General features: G+C 35.1%; 1 protein-coding gene across 12 annotated transcripts in view; it reads left to right on the plus strand.

Moving 5' to 3' along the window:
* The window catches only part of MBD5 (methyl-CpG binding domain protein 5), a 429,916-nt gene that overhangs the window by 175,237 nt on the left and 228,671 nt on the right, over positions 1-26,008 (plus strand). For 9 of the 12 annotated variants that reach the window (XM_071220653.1, XM_071220654.1, XM_071220650.1 and 6 more), the window contains one exon: positions 22,143-22,288. The exons of 2 other annotated variants lie outside the window; for them this stretch is intronic. The gene's annotated coding sequence lies outside the window, so the exon portion shown is untranslated. Of the gene's footprint in view, positions 1-22,142; positions 22,331-26,008 lie in introns of all 12 variants that reach the window. One more of the 12 variants, XM_053918640.2, reaches the window with a different exon arrangement.

Consider the following 26,008-nt stretch of genomic DNA (forward strand, 5'->3'; position numbering starts at 1 on the left):
CCAGTTGTTTGAATTTCTTTCATTTATACCAAGATTGAACAAGGCTGAGTCTTGTTAAGTGACCCCCTGGTACAGCTCTGCAATCCCCTGGGTCCTCATGGTCTGCGGACAGCTCCGCCACTGGACACCTAGTTTGGTTTCTCTGTGTCTGTGTGCTTTGACTTCCTCCCCCATAAAATGAGGGTATCAGTATTACCTATCTCAGGTCATTGTAAGGAGTAAATAAAATACTACACACAAAGCATTTGACTTGGTTTTTTATATTATATTATTTTAAACACTCAAAGAATGCTGAGTAAGTTGAGATTTTCTCATACAGAGAAGTTGTAATGATTTTATATATTTTTGTAATTTCATCATATATATTTGATATAAGAACTTCGTTATATTTATCTCATGGTCATTTTCCTTTTTAATCTTTTGAATTTGTTGTATAAAGTTTTTAAATGTTTATAATTTTTTTCTACTGTTTAATAATAAAATTACCTTCCAACTACCTGTGGGATTAAAATGCTTTTCTATGATTTTTTTCTTTCAAGAAAGCACAGTGCTATAAACAGTATTAGATGCAGGAATCACAATAAGACATGGTGCCTATCCTTAAGAAGCCTCTAATTAGTCAGAGAAGAACTGTATGAGTCACAGGTCTGCAGACAGACAAAACCAGTAAAGGACATATATGTATATGAATGTGTCTATGTGTGTGCATACATGCATGCTTGTATGTAAAGACATTCATTTCGAGGAATTAGCTTTCGTGGTCATAGTCTTTCAAGTATGAAATTTGTAGAGCAGGCTGGCAGGCTGAAAACTCTCAGGCGGGAGTTGCTGCTTCAGTCCTGAAGCAGAATTTCTTCTTCAGGAAACTCTCAGCCTTGCTCTTGAGGCTTTTCAACTGGTTGGATGAGGCTCACCCAGATATGGAAGATAATCTCTTTTATTTAAAGTCAACAGATTGTAGATGTTAACAGCGGTTAAAAATTCTATTAAATACCATCACAGCACCTCCTCATTTGAATGAATCACTGTGATATAGTCTAAGGTGATGCAGAAAAATGACTGTTACAAAGACAAATGATGTGGCAGGCTTTCGATGATGATTTTAATATCAATACATTTCCTCATGTCAGTATTAATGCATACCTTTAATTGTGACATTTAAGAAAAAACAAATAAAATAAATGGACTGATACATTAAAAGGGGAAAGGTTTGCTATTAGCATGGATTCTGTGGATTTCTTCCTGATACATTCTTCTATAACATTTCTTATGAGTATCTAATATATCAAAAAAGATACCATAGCCCTGGCTGGTGTAGCTCAGTGGACTGAGTGTGGGCTGTGAACCAAAGGGTCGCCGGTTCAATTCCCAGTCAGGGCACATGCCTGGGTTGCAGGCCAGGTCCCCAGTGGAGGCCACATGAGAGGCAACCACACATTGATGTTTCTCTCCCTCCCTTCCCCTCTCTCTAAAAATAATAAAAAATCTTTTAAAAAAAAAGATACCATATACAGTATACAAAGTATGACTGGTGATTTGACTATTAAACAAATGTGTCATGCTATCTAAATGAATTTTAAATCCTCCAACATCTTGTGAGATTGTATGTTTATCCTGTGATTCTAACGTTCCTTAATACTTTGAACCTCTTCTGGAATTGCCATCTGAGACTGAGATGCATTCTTATGACTGCAGTGATAATTTTCTCACTTTCTTTAAACATTTGCTTAAGTGTCCCCTCCTCAGTAGGGCCTATACGACCATTCTATTTTAAATTGCAACACTCTTCTACCTTACCTTGCTTTGTTTATTTTCCATAACATTACATTTTCTAATGCATCATGTAACACACATATTTATCATGTAACTGCACTGGAAGCTAGGCCAGTAAGGCAGGGATTTTGCATTAATACTGATGCTTTCTCAAAGGGCTTTTACATATAAATCTCAGTTTTTATGAAAATGTAACATGTAAGGCAAGTGTAAATTAAATTTAAATGTTTTCCAACAGAAATATGATCATTTCACCGCAGAAGAAATAACACGTTCTACATCTACTGATGAGCTCTGAAAATACTTAGCACATCGTAAAGGAAACTTTTAAATGCACGAACATTGAAAGAAGCCTTTTGATCTAAATAATTTGACTTCATATGCTTTCTTTTTACTAATAGAGGCAATTTTTAAACCTGCTTTAAAACATTTTTAAATTATAAGAAATATTATTTGTTCATTCATTCATTCATTCATCTAGAAAACACGTGAGTGCTCCAGCCGCTTGTTAGGAATCATTCTAGGAGCGACATGTCATAAAGAGTGAGGGCGACAAAGTCCCTGCCCTCATGATGCTCACTACCTATGGCGGGAGACAAACAGTAAGCATGTAAATAATTAAATAGTAAATTTCAAAAATTAATACTGTCTAAAAAGAAAAATAATATGTGGTAAGTAGGTGAGGGTAATGGAGAGCTGGAAGTGTTATTTTAGTTAAGGTGGTTAGTGAAGACTTATCTGAGGAAATGATATTTAAGCAGAAACCTCCTGAATAATGTAAGCAGGAGCTGTGTGTGGAGGAAGAGTGGCCCAGGCAGCAAAACGAAACAGCCAATGAAAAGGCTGTTGGATCAGCAAGAACTCTGTGTTTGAGGCACAGCCAGAAACTGAGTGGGTTTAGAGAGAGTGAGGGAAAGAGTGTTTGAAATAAGGCTGAGGAGATAGCAGGGCCAGGCATATAGGGCCTTAGAGGTCATATTAAGGAATTTAAATTTAGGTTTTATTTTAACTGTGACAAGAAGCCATTGGTGGATTTTGAACGTAGGATTGATATGATTTATGAAATTTAAAACATCTTCAGAAAACATGTTGAATGATAATTGTAGTCTTTTATTTAAAAAACAACTCTTTCCCTGGCCAGTGCGGCTCAGTTGGTTGGAGCATTGTCCCGTAGACCCACAGGCCCCAGGTTCAGTTTCTGGTCAAGGCCCATGCCCGGGTTGTGATTTCCATCACCGATCGGGGTACATGCAGGAGGCAACCAATCAGTGTTTTTCTCACATTGATTTTTCACTTTTTAAAAACCATATAATAATAGATTGATAATTTTTTACTTTGAATTTTTAAATAATTAAAAATCCATAAATGAAAAAGCACTTAAAAACTTAAGAATTAATATTTAGTAGCTATATCAAAGAAGATGCTGATTTTCTAAATAGGCAGAGTGTTAACAATTCAATATGGAAAAAACAACACATTGATATAAAAGATGAAAATGCATTTTATCAAAAAAGAAATGTTAATGGCTAACAAATACATATGTGAGAATGTTTCATTTCCCTACCTTTCCTTTGCACTATGGGAACGTATTTCTAGTGACCAATTGCTGCCTGTTACTGTATTTTGCTGTTATCTTCGCCATCTTTTCATAGAGTCTCTTTGTCATCAGTGCTGTGCTAGTTCCTCTTTTTTGTTACTCATGACCGAATGTAATAGTCTTAACTGGCTAGCTGTTTTTAAGAGGTGTGTGTGTATCTGTGTGTGTGTTGGTAGAGAGGGTGAAGGCAAGGGAGAGTCCAGAATATCGTTCCAGGTTTGCCAGTCTTCTCAAAGGAGTTGTTTCTCTGCTGCCACAGACACAGAACACGTCCTACAGAAATGGCTGGTCTGTGTATTCTTTGTGTTGCCTCCACCTTCTCTACCTCTCTAAATCTGAGTCTGGTATACTCTGCTGACAGCTCAGCTCACCTCTGTTCCCATACCTGAGATTTTACAAAAGGCCTGTAGCAACTTAGGGTGTGCTGTATACCTTTAGGGCATATTTTTTGCCCCCATTTTCTGGGATTCACACTGTGGGCTCTTTTACCACTACATTTCTCCAAGACTGCTTCTTTACTTCTTCTTATGCAGATCCCGCCAGTTTTCAACTGCTTTTATCTTTATTAGAGTTTAGAGGTTATATTGGAATCCTGATATTACTATGTTGTATGCAGTTCTTTCTTTGGAGGGAAAGACAGACAGACAGATGGAAGGACAGAGAGACCGAAAGAGAAGAGAATAAATGAATGAAGCAACCAGCTCTAGGAGCAAAATTCATGATCCAGAAAGCAGGAACTCTGGGGAAGACATAAAATGATGGAGAAGATAAATCTCAACTGGACCAAACTTAGGAAAAAAGTATTTATTTCAAAGATGAAATTGAAAAAAGGGAGAATGAAAATTATGGAGAGGATCTTAAGCAATATAAGATAAAAACAAGAGGAATGAATAAAAAAACTAAAGAAAAAATAAAATGATTAGAGAGAAAATTTTGTATGTATGTGTAAGATAGATAAATTGAGACACTAAAAGAACACAAAGTAATAGAAAAGAATAAATATTTAAAGATAAAATTTAATAACTCATAAAGTAGGAGACAGTTTTAATCCACATGTTGAAAGGGTACTCTGTGGGCCAGGGAAAATTAATCTCGAACTGTCAATACTGAGACATACCCTTATGAAGTTACTAGATTTTAAACATGAAGAGAGAATGATTAAGTCACTAATAAGAGGAAAAAATACTCAGGTTTGTCTCTAATTTATCCACATCACCATAAAGCATCAGCTGACAATGGAGTAACATCTGCAGGATTTTCTAAAAAAGTGTTTTGTATTTTAAATTCAGTCAAACTGTCTTCTGGTGTAAAAACTACAGAGTTTTGAACTCAAAGAGTATTATTTCATGTGTGTCCTTGAAAAAAATCCTAGGAAATTAACTACTGCCATTCAGATGAAAATAACTAGAAAAATCACAGAAGGATGAGTACTGAGCATTGAAGGGATTTAACTGTAAAATAAGATGAAAACAAATGGGAATTTGAGTTAAAGAATAAAATATAAGTACAATATTCCCTAAAAATAGAAATGATGCACTACCTTGACCTTATTTTCTGTCCTTTCCCCAGGTTTGTGTATTTTTAAGTTTGTTGACTTCCTCCTCTTAATACTTGCAAGTCAGAAAATGTCAGTCAATGCTGCAAATAATAAAAATAACAAGCAGAATTTAACAGGGCATAGAAACAACACTGAAAATTATTAACTGAAATATGATGAAGGAAAGAGCAAGATGGAGTAATAGAAAATATGCTAATATAATAATTGCTTATACAAGTAAACTAATATATCTTGAGTACAGAAATAAAATTATTGAAATTAGATCATTTGATTTGTGCGTATAAAGTTGCATGAAGTTATAAACACAACTACTAGAACGAAGATTCATATAGCAAAACTATACATGGAGAAACATGAGATAACAGCTACTGATAAAATATTTTCTTAAAAAATCTAGAAAACAGGTTAAAATAATAATAGCATGAAGACCTATTCTATTTGTCAGATACTCACTATCAAACCTATCATTTAACGTTGTAGTGAAGGGAATAAATGAACTGAAAAGTTCATGTTAACAGGCTTAACTCATGTCTTGTTTGTTTTCTTATATGAATTTCCAATTAAATCACAGAGCAAACTTCTATTCTCTGATACATGCAAAAAAACAACTAAAGTGCTTTAAAAATGTTGAAAAGTAAAGGGTAAAAATTAAGCCAGATAAACACAAGCAAAACTTATTCATATCAGACCTGAGCAATCAGTCCACGTAAATATCAAATGAGATGCACAAAGTTAATTTTTTAGTGCAAAGAGTGAATCACAATGAAGATGTAGGAATTTCATATATCAACAAGCCAAACAATATGGTACAACCCTTATATAAAGCTAAAACAATGCAGGTACAAGGAAAATAGTTAAAAACACACCAGACTTGGAAAGTTTATTCTTCTATTATTTCAAAGCATATCAAGCAGGGTCGGGGCTTAGCAGAAAATGAGAAAACCCTGAAAGCTTTTGCTCAAAAGTCAGGAATATTGCAGAGGTGCCTGCCTACTGACATGACTATCATTTAAAAATGGTGAAGGAAACAAGACAAGAGAAAATTACTAGAAGTTTCTTAAAACATCAAAAGGGTGAAATTAAAACGCCCATGTGAGTAATACATCATTTTATATCCAGAATCACCACCAAAAATAAAATCAACTGAGCACCAACAATAGTAAGAGAATTCACTTAGATGTGGCACAAGATTAACGTATCCATATAGGTAAGTTTCATATATACCAAAATAACTATAAATTAAGCCTTAGTGCCATACTGTGCGTAGGCATATTGTTTGGGTGTGTGCCATAAGCCTAGTTGTATTTTTTTATGTGTTAATTTCCTATGGTTGCTGTATGAAATTACCACAGACTTGGTGACTTAATGCAGCAGATATTTATTCTCTCACACTTACAGATGCCACAATATAAAATCAGCATCTGTGGGCCAAAATCAATGTGTTGGCAAGGCCAGTCTCCCGCTGCAGGCTCTGTGGGCTCAAGGAGAGTGCTTTCCTCTCCTCTTCCAGCTTCTGGTGGCTACCAGCACTCCTTGGCATGTCACCACAGAAATTCAATCTCCATGGCTGCGTGGCCACATTGCCTCCTCCCCTAGTGTGTGTCTGCTTTTTCTTATAAGGACCCTTGTAATTGCATTTAAGTCTCACTGAGATAGTTGAGGATTATCTCCCCATTTAAAAATCCTTAATCACATGTGAAAAGACCCATTTTCCTTACAAGATAACATTTACAGGTTCCAGGGATTGGGACATGGTATCTTTGGGTGGCCATTCCATGTAATGTAATGTATTATGTTATGAATTAACTGTCTATACATCAAGAATGGTACTAGCTCTGTACCATCCTTGGGAGAATCAGGAAAGTACTACCCTTGGGATAATTAGGAAAATACACATTATTTTTGTAGAGTTTAATTCTTTATGAATGTAATGAATTGATTTCCTGTACCTCTAGAATGGTACTGGCTATGTACTATCCTTAGGATAATTTTAAAGAATAGTCACGTATAAATTTTTTAGAGTTGAATTTTCTATGTATGTAATGAATTAACTTCCTATCCATCTAAAATGGTACTGGCTATGTACTATCCCTGAGAGTATAAGTCAAGTACCACCCTTGAGATATTTAAGAAAATAGTCACATACCATTTTTGTAGAGTTTAATTCTCTCACAGAACCCTCACTGAAAAAGACCCTCTTGGGGCATGAAATGACAGAATGAACAAGATTATAAACTCCAGCCATAGACTTCATAAATGCAGGAACATTGAAAATGATAAGGATGGCATCTCCTATTAGTGGGAAGAGGTGTACTGTTTAGTGCATGTTGTTGGGACAGCTGCTTAGCCATCTGCAAAGAAAAGTTGAATCCACACCTCACATTATACACCAAGAGATATTCTGAATGGACCAGAAATTTGAATGCAAAATATGAGCCCATAGAGGGAATTAGAAAACACAAGAATTTTTTTTTCTTATGCCTTTGGAATAGAAAAAAGCCTTCAAAACAAAATCTAGTTATAGGTACATAATTTTCAACAAAAGAGCCAAAATATACAATGGAGAAAAGAAAGCCTCTGTAATAAATTAAAGTGCTAGGACAAATGGAAAGCCACATGCTAAAGATGAAACTAGACTACAGTTTGTCCCCAAAACAAAAATTAACTCAAATTGGATCAAAGACCTGAATGTAAGACCTGAAACAATAAAGTATTGGGTTGGCCAAAAAGTCCATTCAGTTTTTCCTGTAAAACAAAAGAAATTTTCATTTTCACCAACAATTTATATATTTAGATATTTTTAGTATGTTAGCTATATCCTGCATGATATAATATTGATTGTTCTCAATTAATGTCTCAATTTGGTCGCTATCAACTTCAACTGGCCTGCCTGATTGTGGAGCATTGTCCACTGAGAAATCTCCAGCACGAAACTTCACAACTACTCGACACATTCTGACAGCTCCTTCTTCATATACTACACAAATCTTTTAGGATTTTTTGCATTTCAGTTGCATTTTTACCTTTCTTGAAATAATGAAGCATAATGTGCTGAAAATGTTGTATATTTTCTTCTGTCTTCAATATTAAAATGGCTACGCAAAAATTCACATATTTTGAAAATAAGGTTTTTTTTAAATGTATGCTGATATAACAGCTGTCACAATACAATCTAACAAAATTGTTTCAAATTAAGTTAAGGACAGCTAAGTCTACTAGAGCCATCTTATGGAGAAAAAACCAAACTTTTTGGCCGTAGCAATACATAGAAGAAAACATAGATACTAAATTTATGGACCATAGTCTTAGAGAGGCTTTTATGAATTTGACCCCAAAGGCAAAGGAAGTAAGGCAAAAACAAATGAATGGGACTATATCAAACTAAAAAGCTCTGCACAGCAAAAGAAACCTACGACAAAACAGAAAGGCAACCAACATAATGGCAGAAGATATTTGCAAACAACAGCTCTGACAAGGGATTAATATCCAAAATACATAAGAACTCATACAACTAAACACCAAACAAATAATCCATTTTAAAAAATGGACACAGGACCTGGACACTTCTCCCAAGAAGACATACAAATGGCCAACAAATATGTGAAAAGATGCTCAATTTCACTAGCCATTAAAGAAATGAAAATCAAAACTACAATGAGATACCACCTCACACCTGTTAGAATAGCTTTTATCAACAAGGCAAGTAATAGCAAGTGTTGGAGAGGCTGTGGGGAAAAAAGGACCCTCATTCACTGCTGGTGAGAATGTAAACTGGTAAAGCCACTATGGAAAACAGTGTGAAGTTTCTTCAAAAAATTAAGAATAGAGTTACCAGATGACCCAGGAACCTCTCTTCTAGGTATCTACACCCCCAAAACTGAAAGCATCTATTTGCAAAGATACGTGCACCCCTATATTCATTGCAGCATTCTTCATGGAGGCCAAGACATGGAAACAACCGAAGGGTAATTGGACAAAGAAGACGTGGTTCATGTGTACAGTGGAATGCTACTCAGCCATAAGAAAAGATGAAATGCTGCATCTACAACACGGATGAGCCTTGAGAAATTATGCCAGGTGAAATAAGTCAGAAAAACTCAAGAACCATATGATCTCACTCATATGTGGGATATAAAACCAAAAGCAAAAAAACGAACAAACAAGAAAAACAAAAACTCATAGACACAGACAGCAGTATGGTTGTTACAAGAAGGAAGCGGGTGGAAGGGTAGTAAAGGATAAAGGGGGCCAAATATATGGTGATGTAAAAAGATTTAATGGTGGTCGGCACGCAATGCAATATACAAATGATGTGTCATAGAATTGTACGCTTGAAACCTATATAATTAAATTAACCAATGTCACCTCAGTAGAAGTAATTTTAAAAAAACAAACACCTGGCTGATGTGGCTCAGTTGGTTGGAGTGTCATCTGTGGACCTAATGGTTGCAGGTTCGATTCCCATCAGGGCACATACCCAGGTTGCGGATTCAATCCCCACTCCAGGCATGTATGAGAGGGCAACCAATTGATGTTTCTCTTTCATATTGGTGTTTATCTCGCTCTGTCTCTCTCTTCCTCTTCAAAAGCAATGAAAAAAAATGTCCTCACATGAGAATAAAAACAATAATAATAAAAATAAAACCTAGAAGCCATAAAAAAATGTTTAATAAACTTGACCACTTTATTAAAAAAACACATGCAAAAAAGACAAACTAAATATTAAAGGAAAAAATCTCTGCTATTCTTATTAAAGAGGAGTGGTTACACTTCCTACAATATAACTAAAAACTACGAAGTGGTAAGTTAAAATACTTACCAGGTTGGGAAAATGACAAAGGACATGAACAGACTGTTTACAGAAAAAGGGATACAGATGGCCATTAAGAATATGAAAATTCCAACCTCACTTCTAATAAAGGAAAAGCAGATATAAGTCACAATGAAATGCTGTTTGTCGCTCTCAGAATTTCCAAATATCCCCAAATTGGATATAATACTCTCAGTGAGGCTATGATTGGTGATATCTGTCAAAATTAGGAAAAAGAAAACTTTTATACTGACTTAATTACTTTTTAGAATTCTATCTACATATTGCTTTATGAAATGAGATGATATGCAGAGTTATTCACAATATTTAATAGCAAATGGAGAAACCTGAATGAATGTTCATCTACTTGGAACAAATTAAACTATGCAATATCCAGAATGAGAAACTACGCTGCTGTTAAAAACAAGAAAGAGCCTTGTTATTTCTAATAAAGAAAAGTATTCAAGGTCTAGTACTGTTTAAAATTACAACTAAATTAAAGTTACAGTTTACAAATGCAGGAGAGTTTGTACAGGATGCTATCTTTGGGGTTCAAGGATAGTGAGCAAAAACATGTTCATTTAAATATGCTTGCTTATGCAAAAAAATCACTTGTAAGTAAATACAAGGAAATAAAAAAGATTATCTTGTGGGAAGGATTAGAAACTGGACAGATGGAAAACAGGAGTGGGAGGGAAATTTTACTATGAAATATTCTAAGCTTTAAAAATATTAAAATAAGTATGTCTATTAACTTAATGAAGTAAAGAATAAATTGTTGTTAATTTTTCAGTATGTATTTATTGAGAGCCTCCTTTGTACCAGGTGCTGTTTCAGGTATTGGGATCAGTGACGAATATCCCAGCCCTTATGGAGCTTACATTACAGTGGTAGGAGACAGACAAAAATTAATCATAATAAATGCTTACCATAGTATATCAGAAGATAAAATTTATGTAAAGGAAAACACATAAAACGGTAAATTGGACAGGCAGTGTCATTGGGATTAGGAGGTGGTGTTGCAATATTAAGTAGGATTAGCAGGGTAGGTCTCATCAGGAAAGAGCAAATTCAAGCAAAGACTTGAAGGAATTCAGGGATGTAGTCTTGTGGCTAAAAGAATGTTCCTCAGTAGAGAGAATGCCAGTGTAACATGTCAGATATTTTAAACAAGAGTTAGAGGCCAGTGGTGCTTGAGCAGAGCAAGAGGGATAGCTGTAGGAGATGGGGTCAGAAAGATAATGATATCCATTGGAGTTTGTTTGCTTATCTTAGCACAGGAGTGGCAATTATCTGACAAATTTTTAAAAGCTTACTCTGCCTGATGTTACCACAAACAGGTTGATAGGGAGTAAGGGCACAAGCTGGGAGATAATGGTGCCTTAGACAAGAGGATTCCCAGTGAAAGTAGTGATGTAATTGGAAATTAAATCAACTGAATGCCTGAGAGACTACACTGGAGGTGGAATGTGAGGGAAAGAACATAAGGAAGAGGAAGTATGAAAACATTATCTAGAAAAATAGGAGAATGAGTGGACTAGGGAAATGTACTGTGATTTCCTGGGAGCATGAAGAGCCCACTTGAGTTCTTCATAAATTTCAAAGTGAGACCAGTCAGTATGGTTCTGGGTTTTCCCCAGCTATATTGAGCTGCATGGTGTAGGTGGGCCTCATTTGATCTAAAGAAATAGATCTCTGTAGTATTATGAAAAGATGCCTTGTAACAGGACATTATACATGGAAAAAATATTCTTATTTGAATGATTTTTTTAAAAGGAGATACATGTATCTTTTTTCTATTTATATTCATACAAAGCTTAGGTATATTTCCCCAAGTTTTAGCGGAACATGGTTTTTTATAGGATCATCCTATACAATAAATGCACATCAAATGATCCTAAGTAAACCACACCTGTTATTTATACTGTATAGCAGATGGCAAAAAAAAGATATGAATTATAAAATAGAGGCGACAGGCAGGTAGTGAACATTTTAAAGACAGCATGCATTTCACAGTGCTTATTTAATGTTTTTAAAATTTAATTCAGGTTTTGCAGCTTTAAAAATAAACATGGAGCTTATTTTGAACTTAATACAGTATATATAAAATTATGTGAATTGTATGTGTTTCTGATCATTTGTTTACTTAAGATGCTTAATAGCTTTAGTATATAAGAACTTTCTGAAATCATGAGGCAAATGCTTGTGAACTATCAGAAGAGTGAGATTGGATTATAAGCCAGATTGAACATCTAGTGAACACAGCTGTTAAGTAAACATGAAAAAAAGAGAAAAAGTTGCAAGTGACAAAAGAAATATCAAAGGATGAATCAAATATATAAAATATATGAATAATTAATAACCCATAATCAGAAGCAAAGAGAGACTATGGGAAACATCAGCAAGCAATGCAAGGCTTGATGTCGGAGACATTACACGGATATACCGTGTGCTCTCTGATGGAGCATCTTCACTCAACCCACTATCTGAGTGCTCTGTAAAAATGCTTCCAAGAAATACACGCATATCCAGAAAAAACTCAATGATGAAACTTTACTAATGGGAAACTGTACTAGATTACTACCTTTATTTAGTAAATATGTAGTGTTCTCTAAAGATTTTAGTCATTGAACAGAAGAGAACAAGATTATATTTCATTCATAATGAAGCATATGCATGAATAAAAGAATACAATTTTTTACTATAAGTATATGGTAATATGTTTCCATGGGCAGAATTAGTACAGGTCAGTAATTGCAGTTCTGAAAGGCGGCAAATGGCTCTCAAATCCAAAAGGTTCTTTTTCGTTCAATACATTTTGGCAGCAAAACTAAACTGATGTAGAAACATTAAGGGCCCACTTAATTTTGTCATGAATTTAAAAGCTATTTGTGACCACATCAGATAAAGGGTTGACATCCAAAATATATAAAGAACTGAATCAACTAAATAGCCAAAAAAAACAGGCTGAATAAAAACATGGGCAGAGGACCTGAGTAGACATTTTTCCAAAGAAGACATAATACAGGTGGCCAACCAGTACAGGAAAAGGTGCCCAGCGTCACTAATCATCAGGAAAATGCACCTCAAAACCACAAGGGAGCAACGCCTACCTGGGAGGCTGGATATTGTCAAAAAAAGAGATGAGTGCTGGCGAGGATGTGGAGAAAAGGGAAGACTTGCGCCCTGTCGGTGGGATGTGATATAAATTGGTACAGCCACTATTGAAAACAGTATTATGTAGGTTCCTCAAGAAATTAAAAATACTTATTATATGGTCCCACATCCGCATATATATCCCATTTCTGTGTATATATCGGAAGGAAATCACTCTCTCAAAGAGATACCTGCACTTCCATGCTCGTCACAACATTATTCACTATAGCGGTGATATGGAAACAATCTCGGTGTCCATCAGATCAGTGGATAAAGAATGTGATGTACATGTATGTCAAAATGTTATATACACATCACATAGAAATCATATGTAAACATGTACACATATATGAATATTAATCAGCCCTAAATGTAATCCTGTCGTTCGTGAGGGCATTGAGCTTAGTGAAATGTCATACAGAGGAAGACAAATACCGCATGGTCTCACTTATATGTGGAATCTTTAAAAAAAAAGAAGAAGAAGAAGAAGAAGCCCAACTCATAGAAAGAGAATTAGAATGATGGTTACCAGAGGCTGGGAAGTAGGGGAAATGGGGAGATTTTGGTCAAATGGTACAAACTTCCAGTTATAAAATGAGTAAGTTCTTTGAATCTGATGTTCAGCATGGTGCCTACAGTTAACAATGCTGTGTGTTTTCACAACACAAACTGTGATTAGGTGAAGTGACAAGTGTGTTAACTAACCTTAATACAACAGTCACTCTGCTGTATAAACATGTATCAAATCATCACCTACACGTTAAGTTTACCAATATTATATGTCAGATATATTGCAGTAAAGGCAGGGGGAAAAGGACATCCTCTGAGGGAAAAATAAAAGCTATTTATAAATATATGAAGTTATTTATAACCTATGTTTAAATCAAAGTGTGACTGGTCGTTACAGAAAAATCAGTGTATTCCATAATGAGCGGCTGCCTACACACCATTGGCTGGTACCAGCCAAGCTGCAGTAAATGCATCAGATTCACTTCCTAAATCTGAAGAACTCCAAACTACTAAACGTATTTGTCAAGAGTTTCCAGTACAGGTGTATAAAATTTATGGAATGAGACATGCAAGAAACTATTGATGGTATTTATCTGTGGGTAGAAAAGACAGGGCTTTTATTTCTCACTTTCATTCTTCTATGCTCTTCGAATTTTACCATGATCATGAATTGCTCTAATAAATAAAAATGACATTGAAAATAAATCAATTATGTACATCTCTAGACCCCGCCTAACTTCTCCTTATATCTCTAAATTTTGTACATTTGTCTTACTTCCCTCATCAAATTGGTCGGTACACCCAGTGGATTCTACTATTAATAATTCTTATTCTCCCCCTTCTTAACTATCAAGAACTGAATTCATTTCTGTGAAGGCAGCAGTTTCTCTGCATCTCTGTGCAGCTTAATTTACATCTATTGGAGAAGCTATCAAACGGTGTTTTACAATCCAAATCTTACCTTTTTCCAGCCACTGGCCTGTAGTAAGCTCCTTGAAAGTAAGAGCTATCAGGTGTCTCTTGGCTTTTTCTGCCGTGGCAAAGAGTTTGTACTCATATGTTCGCTGAAGAAATAATGAAGAACGAGAAGAATGAATAAATATTATCACTGATTTTTTTTACTTGTTATAGCATTTTTCAACATTTTTAAGATAAGTAAACTTCAAAGTTTTCAAAAGGACGTCATTGTTTATGAGTTACAAAAACTGTTGTTAAAAATTGCTTCACAATGCAAAGTTTATGAAAGAAGATTGCAAATTAAAGATAACTAGCCCTCTGTAGTGAACATTCAGAGAAATAACTTAGCAAAAGTATAAATATTTAAAAAACTGCGTGTGCTCCCAAGAGGGTATGGCTGTTTGAAACAGAAGCAGATGTCCACAGGGGAGAACTGGTAAAATTTAAAAACACTAGGATAAATGTAGAGACAAGATAATTGAGGTTAAAAATGACTGGAGAAAATTAAAATTACAGAAATAAATTAACATTCTCAATCTTGTCAGTAAAAACAGATTTGACCTCCAGGAAACCAGCCTAGTGATGCAGAGAAAAAAATATTAGAAATTTTCTCAGAATTCAGAGAAAACTCAAAACAATTAAAATTATGCAGGAGAAGGTGAAAGATGTGGGAATAAACAACGAAGTTCCAATATGAGGTTTAGACATATTCCTAAGGGATAAATGAAAAAAAGTCAAAACAGAACTAGTAAAAGACAATGTTAATTTTTTTTTTTTTTTTGATCAAAGGTAGACTTTGGCTTCCAAATGGCAAAGTAGCTTGTTTCAGAGCAGCCATTACAGAGCATAAATAGAAAAGTGTATATATACACACACACACTTTTTTTATGAATGAAAATACTTTATCAATATGTAATTACAAATTACACACAAGCATACACATATACACACAAAAAAATTACAAGGTGTAATCTCATTTGAACAAGCCAACTGTGCTATTATAAACTCACAAACATCAGTAAGTGATATTTCCACATTTTTAAACCACCTTGAAAGAATGGTTGAGTTACAAAAGGATAAAGATGAACTATAAAATTTATTTCAAATATAAATCAACATTTATTGTGCATAATAAAGATATTTAAACTTTTTTTTTTACTTTTAATAAGTGACCTGCTATTTAACTTAAAATTAGAGTGTGTATGTGTGTTGGTAAGAGGTGCTAATTTGACAACAGTAATTATAAAATTTTAACAATATTTTAAATAATATTTGACTTTGAGTCCTAATGAGTATTTAAATATATACTGAAAAGTAAGTTACAGAATCAAAACTAGGTTCAAAACTGCTTCTGTGATCTCATGTTTTGGTTCTTTGTACTTTATGCTTTTGAAATCAGCTGGATTTAACTTCTAAATAAGAGATAATTTTGCTCAAGAAATTTTGGATTTAATCATATTCTCTTTAATACTGAGTTTTAAAGTAGTATTTGAGACTTCTAGTGGCTCCTCTTGATTAGGTTAGTGCAATTTAATAGATTTGATGGCGGTCATCTGAATGCAAATTGATAATCTTCCTAGGATTTTTGTGCTTCTCATTAATTATATGTCACCAAAAGTTTCTTTGTGCTGCTGTCTTGAACCAACAATTTATGTAACAGTAAATTTCAAAATGTAGGACTGGGAGTTAAGAAATTTAAACCTCTGTAAGAATAAACTGACAGTAACCAGAGGGGAGGGGGGAGGGAATAATGGAGATGGGGAGGGGAAGGGTCATCAAGGAACATGTATAGAGGACACATGGACAAAGCCAAAGGGGGAAGGGTCAAGGGTGGTAAGTGGAGATGGGTGGGGCAGGGAAGAGTAGGGGGAGGGTGGAAATGGAGCAACTGTACTTGAACAACAGTTTAAGAGAGCAAAACACCTCTGTAAGAATCACAAACCCTGTGAGGTAATTGAAACACAAAGAGGTAATTTAAGTGGTCAGCTGACCAAATGGCTGAGATACATAAGCACGCTTCTCAGACCCCTAAGGTAGTCAATGACTCATATACCTCGGGTGCTCTTAAATCATTTGATTTTAAGGGAAAGAAATATGTAAGTAACTATATAGTTATTAAGTTTAATTACAAGTTTATACAAATGTCATTACTGTCTTTAACATTTTGAAGTCTTTGGAAAACTCTGACCTTCTAGATCAGCGATTTTCAACCTTTTTCATCTCTTAGCACACATAAAAACTAATTACTAAAATTCTTCATCAAATCAAAAAATATATTTTTTGCCACTCTGACAAAAAATTGATATAATTTTGATTCATTTACACCGGATGTCTATTGCTGTGTTGGCTGTTGTCATTATTTTACTTGACAATCTAAGAAAAAAGAGGCCAGTGCCCCTGACTAAATAGTTAGGTACTGCATGCTTTAAAACTTCCTGTGGGGGGCAGTTGAAAATCTCTGTGCTAGATCAAGGATCAACAAACTTCTTCTGTGAAAGCCCAGATAGTCCGGCAGGTCTCTGCTGTTAATGTGTAAAAGCAGCCATAGGCAATACATGAACAAATGAGCCTGGCTGTGTCTCAGCTTTTTTTGTGGACACTGAAACTTGAATTTAATATAATTTTTAGGTATCAATTTTTTTATGCCTTTTAAGCCATTGAGAAATGCAAATACCACTCTTGTCCGGGGCTGGCAGGCATACAAAAATGGATGGCAAACTCAATTTGTTCTTCTGGCTAGAGTGTGCCATCCCCATTGGTTGGGAGAATCTGCTTTGATAATGCATTCTTAAACTTCTACACAGCCAATTCTGTCAAACCTCCCAAAGTTCCTACTGATCCGAGCTTCTGCCTGCTGTAAAAGATGTTCAATTTCTTACCAGCAGCTTCTTTGTGACCCCAATAATATTGCTTCTTTGTCCCATTTCATAAGTATCTCACGGAAATATATTAAAAGAAATTTTAACATTGTCTGCTTTGAAACTAGTTGTCTTTTGTTAAATGATGTTGTGTGGTATGATAGAAATAAAACTGTAAAATTTAGAAGTCAGGCTCAATTTTCTCTCCTGCTTATCTGGAAGTATTAAGAGGTTATAATGTTATAATAGATACAAAACCACTAGAAAAGTAAAATGGGTAACATAAACAGTGCCTTTGTGGTGATGGTTGCACTTTATTATTTCCTCTCCATCTGATTTCTGGCAGGGATCCCTATATATTCTGATATATCTCTCTTGAAAATTACATAGAAGTTAAGGATTGCACATAAACTTTTCCAGGATTTTTGCCTCCATACTCTCACACTTCTAAGTCGCCCTTATCTCCTCACTGTATATAGATGTACCAAGTTCATTACTAACGGTATTTAGAAATTTTTAATTATATTCCATATTCTCTCTTATTACTACCCCGAGGGCAGACTGTGTCTGTTTCGTCCCTGCTCTCTATCCTCAGTACCCAAAACAATGTCTGGAGTATGTTTGGGTCTCCCAAGTAGTTCTGAGTGAATCAGCTAGTCCCGCACATGTACTTGTCTTACATTATCAAAAGGACTATAGAAAGCTCATTCTACACAGAATGTTTTAAAATACATAAAACATGTAGACTTATAAAGGAAATCTACTTCATTCACCCCTGCTAAAATACATTTCTATCCACACACTCTTTAGAATCCATGGACCCTGGTTTTGAAAATTTGGAAGAATGTTTAAGTAGTATCAGAGAACACACAATCCATAACTACATCCTGTAAAATTACTTTGATAGGATAAAAAAACGAAAGCAGAGTTATTTAGTCTCTTTAAGAAATCCTTCCTCTGCACTTCGAAATTATAACAAAAAGAATGCTTTTTTAAAGCCTATTCTGGTTAAATTTCTTTCGGTTGCAACAAGAAAAACAGATTTTGGCAAGCTTATTCATAAAAGGCATTTATCTATAAAGAAACTGGAGTATCTCATGGAATTGACAGGTGAGATGGAAAGGAACACGGGCTGCTCCGGGATTTCACATGTCTGCAGAGTGAAACCATTAATGGGGGATCCTAGTCACGTGTCCAAGTTTCAAAATATTAAAAGAAATTTGGTTGATCCAGCTTGAATCACACATGCCTGAACTGGTCAGCCAAAGTCAGAATAGAATCATGTAGCAGAGCTGTCAGCATAGAGAACCGATGGTTAGTCTTATGGTGAATTGGGACGGTAATCTGACTCCAGAAAACAATGCATTTATATTTATTAGTGTCTCAAGATGAAACATTTTACTTGAAGCTGCAAGATACTTTGTCCATTTACAATTAGACTGCATTTACATTTATGAATTTTAATATACTGGATCACCCACTGCCATGTTAATACACGGCTTATTATCATATAATATGGCCAGTATAATGTAGTGGTAGTAGAGCCTGGGGGTTGAGAGTGTAGACCCTTGAGCCAGTTCTGCACAGCTTTAGATCCTTAACCTGCCCCTAATTGTGAAAGTTTACACGGGTTACTCAATCTCTGACCTTCACTTTGTCTATAAAAAGGCGCTTTATCACTGAGCTATTGCTGCAATACAAACTGCACGTCTCGCGTACCACAACAAGAATTTAGTTCTTGGTCAGCAGTCTGTGGGGAAGCGGGAGTAGGGCTGCTCGAGGATGGGTCTACATCCCTGTCACTTGTCTCTCATCTTCCTTGGACCCACAGCTCCCTGAAGCACTTTTTACTAAGAGTAAAAGGCAGAAACCCAACTGCTAAAGTATATTTCAAGGCTTTACTTGTGTGATATCTGCTGTGACTTCATTTCATCAAGCAAGCCCACAGTGGTAGAGCAGAGAGGTATAAATACACCTTCCTCGGATGTGTGGTGAGGAAAGGGAGGAGTGATCCAGTCTACCACAAGGATAATACTAATACCTGTCTCCTAGAGGTGCTGTAAGTTTAATATGTGTAAAGAGCTTAGACTTATTGGAATAGTGCCTAGAACATAGTAAATGCACAATAAGTATTATTAGGCATACTCATGCAGAACCTTACACAAAAGTTAAGTATCAAAATACATATTTGGCAGATGTGTCACTTCATTTAGAGCTAAACAGACATGCTTAAATTTGATTAAAAACTAATCTCTTTTTTAATTGTAGATAAGATGAACAAGAATATATGCCTTTAAAATGTCCAGCCAGCTTCCAGGATAAAATGACTACTGCCTCAATTGTTTAACTGTTAATAAAATCGTAGAACTAGCAAAGATCATCGAGTTATCTCAATTTATAGATGATAAATTAAGCCAAGAATGGTAAGATATCTAAATCAAAGAGAAATAGCTAGATGGATGGATAAATGTAAGTAGTTGAAATAAAAATGGGGATGCAAAGAAGCAAATCAAGATGGCTAGAATTCTAGTTGAGAACTCTTCCCACTATTTCACACAGCCCAGGTGTTTAGTTTTGTCTAAATGTTGCCTGTCGTATTTTTTTCAATGAACCTTAAAAAATAGTTTTAAGAAGCTATTAAAATAGCTCTGGCTGGTGTGACACAGTGAATTGAGCATAGGCTTGCAAACCGAAGGGTCGCCAGTTCGATTCCCAGTCAAGGCACATCCCTTGGGTTGTAGGCCAGGTCCCCAGTTGGGGGGCATGCAAGAAGCAACCTATCAATGTTTCTCTCTTGTACGTCCATGCTTCTTTCCCTCTCTTTTTCCCTCCCTTCCCCTCGCTCTACAAATAAATAAATAAAATCTTGAAAAAAAGAAGCTACTAAAATAACATTTTCAACTATTCCTTCAATTGAGAAGAATTGCATTATTATAGCATAGGATTTACTTACAATGTAAACAAAACAATGTTCTTACAGAAGCCTTTGCTTATCCATTCTACTAATATTTATTGAGTACTTAGTATCTGTTAGGCACTGAACATCCAGCAGCGGAAGAAAACATCTCTGGCCTTGTGAGCATACATTATATGGTAAGACAGGCAATAAAGAAATAACTTAGTGTGTATATATCCCACAGTCCCTTGTATCTAATTCCAAAATCAAGAGGCTCTGAAGCTGGAAGCTTTTGCCACTCATATAGTGGTAAAACCTAATATTACACTCATGCAGTTGTAAAACTGTGACACCATTTATTTTTTTAAATATCACTTTAAATGCATATATTTTTTCTGTACAGATACTACCATTTTATTTTAGGGTTCTGTCCCAGATCTCTCAAGTGGGGAGGTGATGCATGTTACATAATTTCAGTACATTTACCATATTACCTTTTTTTAATAGTTTATCATTTATTGTATTTTTTCCATTCCCCCTTATACCGTCTTCACTCAAATGTTACTGAATTCCAGAACTCATCTGGCCCCCATAGGGATGGTGTTGAGCTGTATAACATCTATAAATTATAAATTACAAATACTATGAATGGAAATGAAGCAGATATGGATATAGAGAATGAGGGCCAGTAGGAGTGAGTGCTGGAAGGTGAAGTTGTTTAACTAGAGTAGTATGAGAAGACCTCTTTGGGAGGTGACATTCGAGCAGATTCTGAAACATGCATGGGACTCTCACTGGAAAAGAGTGTTCCAGTCATTGGGAACAGATATGTGGCTATCTGGGAAAAAGTGTCCTAGTCTGAGGAAAGACGAAGGTCAAAGACCCAAAACGAAAGTGTGCTTAGCATATTTGAAGAAGAACAGGCCCCTAGGGATGTGGAATAGGAAGAGGGAAAGTGATCAGATAGGCTTTCAGAGGTAACCAGGAGCCCAGGCATCTGAGGCAAGATAAGACCTTTGGGACGTTAGGGGATATCTTTGAAGGGTTTTTGCAAAGGGTGTATCTAAAACCCAATTTTTTAAAATTTCAGTCTATTGCTCTGCAGATAATAAAACTATCACTCTTTTGCTATGTTGCACTAACAAGCATTGGGAAAATAAATCATTAAGTGGAACCTAATCAACAAAACAAACAAGCAAGCAAAATACAATAAGAAACATTGAAATGAAGAACAAACTGACAGTAACCAGAGGGGACGGGGAGAGGGATAATAGGGGATAACAGGGGAAGGGCCATCAAGGAAGATGTATAAAGGACACATGGACAAAGCCTAAGGGGGGTAGGATTGAGGGTGGGAGGTGGGGATGGGGGGGGATGAAAACGGAGACAACTGTACTTGAACAGCAATTTAAAAAAAAGAAAAACACTTGTCTGAAGTCAAAAATTATTATGACTCTGGATGCAATTCAGAAATGTAATGGTAACTGGTCATTTTTAATAAAATGATGACCATACTCTAATAAAATAATCTCTCAGATATCCCTTGAACAAGTGCCATGCTTTGAATTAGTAATCTAAATAATAAAGTATCGTGTTTATGGTTTCTTGTTCTAGACTTTTCTCTAAGTATTAGGGCTGCGAAATTAGCTTGGGCACGCTAATGCCTTTCCCAATTTCCCTCCCAGGTAGACTGCTAGAGGAAGGAACCCTGAAATTGAAGTAATAAGAACTGGTTTCTCATGCTGGCTCTGTCACTAATTGATTGTAACATTGGTTGAGTTCTTTAACCTCTCTGAATTTCAGTTTCCTATACTGTAAAATATGGGAATCAAATCATCTGATTAATATAGGTCTTTCTTGCCTGCAGTCATAAATTTAGCAAGGCTCTGTGTAAAACTAAAATTCTATGATTCTTAATGAGACCTCGTAAAATCTCAAAATGTCCTTAAATATTAAGCGAAAGAAATATAAAATAACTGGCTCCCTGTTCAAAATTGGTAAATTCACCCTTATTCCCTTTTTAACAGGACCAAGGAAATAAAATACCAGAAGCCAAGAGCACAGAATTTTTTTTATTAATTCATGGAATCGTGATACTTCTCTAATTGCATCAAATACAAAGGAATGACCACCTTGGCAGATGGCCACAGAGGATGTCAACAATTTTTTGGAGGCAAGCAATGAAATATTGATGCTATGAGTTTTCTATTATTAAGTATGTAGAAACAAGTAGAATTATGTTTTAATGAAAATATTAGAAGTGTTCTTTAACATACTAATTTATATAAATATAGCTAAGCTATTTTCCCCTTTTTTTTTCTGAGCATTGTTGCATGTCAGAAATTACATTGAGCTAAGCTGCGTTTGCCCTTACACGATATAGAGATACATTACATTCCCAAATCCAAAATAAAAATTTAAATAACAAATTAAGTGCTCATATTTGAAAACAGTACTCTTCATATCTATTTTGGACACACACATCATATAATTACAAATACTAAATAGTTTGGAAAGTTAGAATTATTTTCTATTTTAAATCCTACCATTTTGAATTTTTTGTTTTAATTCCTGCATTTTTCTCACTTATTTTTAAATATTCTGAAGTGTTCCCAGCTCTTGGGAAGTCATTCCTTTACATCCCTCACAGCTTTATGTTTTGTGAGACATCTACATCCAAAGATCCCATTGAGTCTTTAGTTACTTTCAGAGCTGCTCTTACTTTTCCTGGAAGACAGTCAGCCGAGGATTGTGTACCACAGGGCCATCTTCGAAATGGAAATTAATTACCTTACACTTGGAAGGGAAAGGTTGCCTGGAAAGAAAGTGACTGTATTTTAAAGAAAAAATTATAAATATAAGGAATGTGCCTTTTCACCTTCATGAAAAATAAAAACTTAAGTAGATGAATATAAAATGAAATAAAGTAAACTCATAAAAAGTTAAGTAGAATGCAATAAAATTGCATTTTGCAAAGCATTTTATACAAACAGAGAAACTACAGGTGCCCCCCTTGCTCAGAATTTTTTATTTAATGTCAATTCAACTCAGAAGCCTAAGGTCATCCAGCAAAAGAGTCTGCTTTTTAAGTTGAACATGGAGAAATGCTTTCTAAGTAAAGGAGACCATAAATGTTTAAAAAGCCCAGTCAGTGTAGAGCTTCTGAGTTTCTTTCAGTAACTAGAGTCAAAATTAATTCTTGCTTTTCTGTTGGGGAAAATTTCATCTAATTACATTCAAATTATTCTGCAACTTTTTGGACAGCAAATCCTGATCGCCAAAGAAAAGCAAGAGCAGCTGTGTTGCCCCTGCCTAGTAGTTACAAGAACAGCATTATTATGCAGTCACCGGGCTTTGTAGAACCCTGAGTGGTTATCCTCTGGCTGTCTTCTGGCAGAAACACACCTAACCTTTCTGAACTGCTGATAATGTATGCCTTCTGTTTGTCAGGAAGTATCTGCAAAAAACAAACAAAAAAATAGATTCTGCTGCTTTCTTAAACAAACCAATCTAGTATAACAACTTCAGGGAGTCGCAAGTTCTTTCTTGTAACCCTTTGCGCACATTTATCGAGTGACTGTTTCTGAAACTTGTTTTCTCAGAATTACACTTTAATCGTGATTTAAGTCTTTCCTTAGCTTAATGCAATTTACTTAACTATTTAAAAAGTACTTGAAATTGACCATTGCTAAATTAGTGGAAATATCAGTAGTTCCAATAAACAATGCTACTCCCTGGGCAACCTATGCTCAAATTTCTTTCTCTAATTTTCCCTTTTTTAATGCATCCGTATATCATATCTCATTTTGATATTAAGTTATTCTTTAATCATAGCAACATATCTCTTGTCAGATAGCTCTAATTTGTATTTCTTCCACAGTAAGATCTAGCCCTTTGTTCTCTTTCAATTGCGTTCTATTTATGACCATGTCATTAATATGCCACAGATAATAATGTCTAATCAAAGTGCTGGCTATTTCATTTATTTTCCATAATTTAAGGTTTATTTGCAAATTATTATTGTAAAAAATGTTAGTGGTTAGAAAGATAATGAGAGCATAGCATGTATGCCTCATGCATAGAACAGTTAAGACTGACGAGAACCCTGTGGCACACCCACCAGCTGTGTGACCTCGGGAAAATTGTTGATTCTCTTTGACCCCAATTTGTACATCTTTCATGTTTGGATGCTAATAATAATGTAATTATAAAGATTAAATGGGATAGATGATATTATTGGTAAAAAGCTTAGATATTTAGCACTCACCTAACTCAATAAACAGGTGATGTACTTTTTACTTTTTGCAAAACGATTGAAGCAGGTTTCCTCATAGGAAGCTCAGCTCTTGAAAAATAAATAATGAATCTGTCCATTATACTCATGCCAGATTTCTTTTACATGTGTCTGTGGACTGTTACTAAATTTTGTTCTCTGTGCAATATAAAGCTTATGTTTAAACATGTGAAAATGCAATTTATGCAGAAATCATGGTTAAAACAGTTTTTTTTTTTAAAGTAGTTGTTAACCTTTGAGTTTCATGAAAACTATAGACATTCCAAATTTTGCAAGATTTTACTTGTGTGTCCATGGACTTATTACCTGTTCTAAAATTTTAACTTTTTATCAACCACTATAGTTTGGAGAAATATAGCATGTGCAAAGCAGGAGGAGTTGAAGAACTTCTTCTTCGGATTAAATGTCTTTTAGGTATACATTGATCAGATGTTTCTTTAGTATGAGAAACTGATTTGATCTTCCCACTAGAAAAATGAAAGTAAACAGACAATTTGGTTCTCTGGGTTAGTTTCCCAGGTCTGCTGTAATAAATTATCACAAACTGGGTGGTTTAAATTAAAAATTTATTCTCCCACAGTTCTTAAGTCTAGAAATCGGAAATCAAGTTGTCCTCAGGGCGATGCTCTTTTGAAGGCCCAAGGGGAGAAATTGTTCCACACCTTTCTTTCGCTTAGCTTCTGGCAGTCCTTGGCAGTCCTTGGCTTATAGACTTGTTACTGCAATCTCTGCCTTCTTCATAACATGGTTTTCTCCCTATGTGTCTATGTCTCTTCTCTTCTTACAAGGTCAGGGCTGTAATGGATTAGGGTCTGCCCTAATTTAGCATGGCCTCATCTTAATTTGATTACTTTTGCAAAGACCCTACTTAAAAATAAGGTCACACTCATTGGTATGGAGGATTAGGATTTGAACATATCTTTTGGGAGGGGAAGCACAATTCAACTAATAATGCTTCTTCTCTGTGTCTATCTATCTATCTATGCATGTTTAGATATATATATTAACTGAGAACAAAGTTAGGAAAGAAAAATGGATTTTAAAAACAGAATTCTCCTAGAGCAATGGTTGTTCCACTTGTGACAAAACATGATCAATGTTCTCATGTACTAATGTACATTGTACATGTACAGTGATGTACATGTTTTGCTTATAATGATTTGGCAGTACCATTTCTTGAACACAGTTTCTCTATAATACTTTTTCCTGTAGACTGAATAGCTCTATTTTTTTAAATTATAGAACAGTAGCTATCATTTTGTCTGTTTACTTGAGATCAGAGTGCAAATAATAATAGGGTTACAGTTTTATGGTCAGAGGTTTGTGTCTATATTACATGTATCGACAAGTGTGATACCCTAAAGGTACTAGAAATGGTATGACATTTGCATTTATAATTGTACTGAGACTTACACGTTGTAAGTAAATGAACCAAGACAGTTTTCCTTTGCTATGTCTGATTCAAAAGAGGGCTACTTTTCATTTTCCTGAGTAAGAAATCTACTTTAAATTAAAATAAAGAAAAACTGTTGACCTTTCAAAATGAACACAGCCAGTGTGTATTTTTAACATTAATTCTACTATTTATTCTCGTAAAGC

The sequence above is a fragment of the Desmodus rotundus genome, chromosome 2, assembly GCF_022682495.2.
Source record: "Desmodus rotundus isolate HL8 chromosome 2, HLdesRot8A.1, whole genome shotgun sequence".
NCBI lineage: Eukaryota > Metazoa > Chordata > Mammalia > Chiroptera > Phyllostomidae > Desmodus > Desmodus rotundus.